General features: G+C 43.8%; 1 pseudogene; it reads right to left on the bottom strand.

The window, feature by feature from the left end:
* Positions 1-5,057: 5,057 nt before the first annotated feature.
* On the bottom strand, positions 5,058-5,630 carry LOC124681584 (annotated as a pseudogene).
* Between the last annotated feature and the right edge of the window lie 299 nt (positions 5,631-5,929).

The raw sequence follows: 5,929 nt of genomic DNA on the forward strand, positions 1-5,929 counted from the left end.
GAACACCACTAATTGTGTAGGATTACACGAACCCTCAATGCCGGAGTTAACAAGCTCCACAATATTCGATATTCATGTTTAAATAACCTTAGAGTGCACGATAGATCAACACAACTAAACCAAGTACTAACATAGCATGCACACTGTCACCTTCACACTATGAAAGGAGGAATAGATCACATCAATACTATCATAGCAATAATTAACTTCATAATCTACAAGAGATTACAATCATAACCTACGCCAAGTACTACACGATGCACACACTCGTCACCATTACACCGTGCGGGAGGAATAGAGTACTTTAATAACATCACTAGAGTAGCACATAGATAAATAGTGATACAAAACACATTGTAATCATAAAGGGATATAAATAAGCACTTCACTATGCTATTCATAACGATGAATAAGTATTCTGTGAAATATAGCCTAAGAGACCCACACGGTGCACACACTCGTCACCTTTACACACGTGGGACAAGGAGTCTCCGGAGATCACATAAGTAAAATCCACTTGACTAGCATAATGACATCTAGATTACAAGCATCATCATATGAATCTCAATCATGTAAGGCAGCTCATGAGATTATTGTATTGAAGTACATAGGGAAAGAGATGAACCACATAGCTACCGGTACAGCCCTTAGCCTCGATGGAGAACTACTCCCTCCTCATGGGAGACAGCAGCGTTGATGAAGATGGTGGTGGAGATGGCAGCGGTGTCGATGGAGAAGCCTTCCGGGGGCACTTCCCCGTCCCGGCGGCGTGCCGGAACAGAGACTCTGTCCCCCAGATCTTGGCTTCGCGATGGCGGCGGCTCTGGAAGGTTTCTCGTGCCGTGGCTTTTTCGTATCGAAGATTTAGGTCAGGGACCTTTAAATAGGCGAGGAGGCGGAGTCGGAAGGTCGACGAGGCGGCGACACAACAGGGGGGCGCGGCCCCCCTCTGGCCGCGCTAGGGTGGCGTGTGGGGCCCCCAGGGCTCCCTTCTGGTGACTCTCGGGTGTTCTGGAAGCTTCGTCCAATTCTAAGACTCTGGGCGTTGATTTTGTCCAATTCCGAGAATATTTCCTTACTAGGATTTCTGAAACCAAAAACAGCAGAAAACAGGAACTGGCACTTCGGCATCTTGTCAATAGGTTAGTTCCGGAAAACGCATCAAAATGATATAAAGTGTGAACAAAACATGTAGGTATTGTCATAAAACAAGCATGGAACATCAGAAATTATAGATACGTCGGAGACGTATCAGCATCCCCAAGCTTAGTTCCTACTCGTCCTCGAGTAGGTAAATGATAACAAAGATAATTTCTAAAGTGACATGCTACTTACATGATTTTAATCATACTATTGTAAAGCATATGAGATGAATGCAACGATTCAAAGCAATGGCAAAGACAATGAGTAAACAATTGAATCATATAGCAAAGACTTTTCATGAATAGTACTTTCAAGACAAGCATCAATAAGTCTTGCATAAGAGTTAACTCATAAAGCAATAGATTCATAGTAAAGGCATTGAAGCAACACAAAGGAAGATTAAGTTTCAGCGGTTGCTTTCAACTTGTAACATGTATATCTCATGGATATTGTCAACATAAAGTAATATAACAAGTGCAATATGCAAGTATGTAGGAATCAATGCACAGTTCACACAAGTGTTTGTTGCTTGAGATGGGAGAGAAATAGGTGAACTGACTCAACATAAAAGTAAAAGAATGGCCCTTCGCAGAGGGAAGCATTGATTGCTATATTTGTGCTAGAGCTTTGATTTTGAAAACAAGAAACAATTTTGTCAACGGTAGTAATAAAGCATATGCATCATGTAAATTATATCCTACAAGTTGCAAGCCTCATGCATAGTATACTAATAGTGCCCGCACATTGTCCTAATTAGCTCGGATTACCTGGATTATCACCGCAATACATATGTTTTAACCAAGTGTCACAAAGGGGTACCTCTATGCCGCCTGTACAAAGGTCTAAGGAGAAAGCTCGCATTGGATTTCTCGCTTTTGATTATTCTCAACTTAGACATCCATACCGGGACAACATAGACAACAGATAATGGACCCCTCTTTAATGCTTAAGCATTCATCAACAATTAATTTTCTCATATGAGATTGAGGATATTTGTCCAAAACTGAAACTTCCACCATGGATCATGGCTTTAGTTAGCGGCCCAATGTTCTTCTCTAACAATATGCATGCTCAAATCATTCAACTCATGGTAAATCACCCTTACTTCAGACAAGACGGACATGCATAGCAACTCACATGATATTCAACAAAGTGTAGTTGATGGCGTCCCCAGGAACATGGTTATCGCACAACAAGCAACTTATAAGAAATAAAATGCATAAGTACATATTCAATACCACAATAGTTTTTAGGCTATTTCTCCCATGAGCTATATATTGCAAAGATAAAGGATAGAAATTTAAAGGTAGCACTCAAGCAATTTACTTTGGAATGGCGGAGAAATACCATGTAGTAGGTAGGTATGGTGGACACAAGTGGCATAGTGGTTGGCTCAAGGATTTTGTATGCATGAGAAGTATTCCCTCTCGATACAAGGCTTAGGCTAGCAAGGTTGTTTGAAGCAAACACAAGTATGAACCGGTACAGCAAAACTCACATAAAAACATATTGTAAGCATTATAAGACTCTACACTGTCTTCCTTGTTGTTCGACCCTTACTAGAAATTATCTAGACCTTAGAGAGACCAATTATGCAAACCAAATTTTAGCAAGCTCTATGTATTTCTTCATTAATAGGTGCAAAGTATATGATGCAAGAGCTTAAACATGAGCACAACAATTGCCAAGTATCAAATTATCCAAGACACTTTACCAATTACTACATGTAGCATTTCCCGTTTCCAACCATATAACAATTTAACGAAGAAGATTCAACCTTCGCCATGAATACTATGAGTAAAGACTAAGGACATATTTGTCCATATGCAACAGCGGAGCGTGTCTCTCTCCCACACAATGAATGCTAGGATCCATTTTATTCAAACAAAACAAAAACAAAAACAAACAGACGCTCCAAGCAAAGTACATAAGATGTGATGGAATAAAAATATAGTTTCACTAGAGGAACCTGATAATGTTGTCGATGAAGAAGGGGATGCCTTGGGCATCCCCAAGCTTAGATGCTTGAGTCTTCTTGAAATATGCAGGGGTGAACCACCGGGGTATCCCCAAGCTTAGAGCTTTCACTCTCCTTGATCATATTGTATCATCTCCCTCTCTTGATCCTTGAAAACTTCCTCCACACCAAACTCAAAACAACTCATTAGAGGGTTAGTGCACAATCAAAATTCACATGTTCAGAGGTGACATAATCATTCTTAACACTTCTGGACATTGCACAAAGCTACTGAAAGTTAATGGAATCGAAAAATCCATCAAGCATAACAAAACAGGCAATGCGAAATAAAAGGCAGAATCTGTCAAAAACAGAACAGTCTGTAAAGACGAATTTCTAAGAGGCACCAGACTTGCTGAAATGAAAATGCTCAAATTGAATGAAAGTTGCGTACATATCTGAGGATCACTCACGTAAATTGGCATAATTTTCTGAGGTACCTACAGAGAATTAGGCCCAGATTCGTGACAGCAAGAAATCTGTTTCTGCGCAGTAATCCAAATCTAGTATGAATCTTACTATCAAAGACTTTACTTGGCACAACAATGCAATAAAATAAAGATAAGGAGAGGTTGCTACAATAGTAACACTTCCAAGACTCAAATATAAAACAAAGTTACTGTAGCAAAATAAACACATGGGTTATCTCCCAAGAAGTTCTTTCTTTATAGCCATTAAGATGGGCTCAGCAGTTTTAATGATGCACTCCCAAGAAATAAGAGTTGAAGCAAAAGAGAGCATCAAGAGGCAAATTCAAAACAAATTTAAGTCTAACATGCTTCCTATGCATAGGAATCTTGTAAATAAACAAGTTCATGAAGAGCAAAGTGACAAGCATAGGAAGATAAAACAAGTGTAGCTTCAAAAATTTCAGCACATAGAGAGGTGTTTTAGTAACATGAAAATTTCTACAACCATATTTTCCTCTCTCATAATAACTTTCAGTAGCATCATGAGCAAACTCAACAATATAACTATCACATAAAGCATTCTTATCATGAGTCTCATGCATAAAATTATTACTCTCCACATAAGCATAATCAATTTTATTAGTAATAGTGAGAGCAAATTCAACAAAGTAGCTATCATTATTATTCTCATCATCAAATATAGGAGGCATATTGTAATCATAATCAAATTTATCCTCCATAACAGGCGGCACCAAAAGACTACTATCATTATAATCATCATAAATAGGAGGTAAGGTATCATCAAAGAAAATTTCCTCCTCAATGCTTGGGGGACTAAAAATATCATGCTCATCAAAACCAGCTTCCCCAAGCTTAGAATTTTCCATATCATTAGCAACAATGGTGTTCAAAGTGTTCATACTAATATGTTCCATGGGTTTTTTTAATTTTCGCATCAAACCATCCATGTCTTAACTCAGGAAATAGAATAAAAAGCTCCATGTTGCTTTCCATTATGCCAACACTACTAGAAAACAGCTTATCAGTGGCGCACCTGTTTTACCTATCAGTGGCGCACTAGTGGTGCGCCACTAATATCACGCCACTGCTAACTTTTAGTAGTGACGCATTAGTGGTGCGCCACTACTAAGTTATACAGCAGTGGCGCACTACTAGGTGCTCCACTAGTAAGCAAAAGGGTGCGCCACTCCTAAAGAAATAAGGTGCGGCACTGTTATGCCCTATGTGCGCCACTACTAGAGGAAAAAGGTGCGACACTATAGGCTGATTGGGTGCGCCACTGCTCCATACATAAATTAAAAATAAAAAAAGCCACATGGGCGGTAGGGTCTGGTTGTGGCAGGCGGTGGACGAAAACTAAAAAGTCCCCTGCTTTCTGAATACTTTCTGAATAAATAAGTTTTATTACAAATAAGAGATACAACCAAATTTGCAGCTAGGACCCTAAAAAAAGTTTCAAAAAGCAATCAAGTCCACGCCAGCGCTCGTCCTCGATCTGGTCCACGCCGGCGCTCGTCGTCGATCTGGACCTCGCGTGCGACGACGGCTTGAAGCAGTAGCCCCACGTCAAGGGGCCGTCGGGCGCTGTGGACCACGAGGCGTTGGCTGACGACGTCGACGGGGGTCCAGACCACCTGCGCGGCGACGGCGGCGTACACGCCTGCGACGGCCGAGGTGATTGATGACGCAGCGGGCTCGGAGACGCCGAGGCGGATGGCGGCAGGCCCGACGGAGCTCTTGGTGGCCTCGAGCGCCGCCATGTAGAGCGTGCGGGCCGGTACGGTGCCAGCGAGGGAGGCGCCGAAGCCGCGGTAGAAACCGCGGAGGCCGTCAAGGGAGAGGATGGCGCGCACGGTGGCGGCGGTGGCCTGCGGGGGCGGCGCCACCTGGAGGTGCGTCTAGACGACGACGGCCGGGTAGAGCGCGGCGGAGACGCCTAAGAAGAGCGCGGCGCCGAGGACGAGCATCTCCCAGTTCACCTCGGCGGGGAGGCGCCGGATCTCGTCGGCCGCTGCCGCCGCGCACCGCTCCTCCTCCATGCCCGCGACGCTAAAGCTCATCCTCGTCCCGATCTTAGATCCCACCACCAGATCTAGATCGAGATCGAGGAGCACGAGGCGGAGAGCGCACGGGGTGCTAGGGGAGGAGGGAGCGCCGGGGAGCGACGGGGTGCTAGGGGAGAGGGGAGGGAGGCTGGCCGGCCGGAGAATGTGGGGTGGCGGCGACGGGTAGCGGCGGCTAACCCTAGTTGGGGGATGAGAAGTGTGTGTGCTGAGAGGGAGAGGGCTGCGTGCTGTGCTTGTGGGCGTGGGTGCGTGCCGTGGTGGGTGCGTGGCTG

Source organism: Lolium rigidum, unplaced genomic scaffold, assembly GCF_022539505.1.
Source record: "Lolium rigidum isolate FL_2022 unplaced genomic scaffold, APGP_CSIRO_Lrig_0.1 contig_47444_1, whole genome shotgun sequence".
In the NCBI taxonomy this organism is placed as follows: Eukaryota; Viridiplantae; Streptophyta; class Magnoliopsida; order Poales; family Poaceae; genus Lolium; species Lolium rigidum.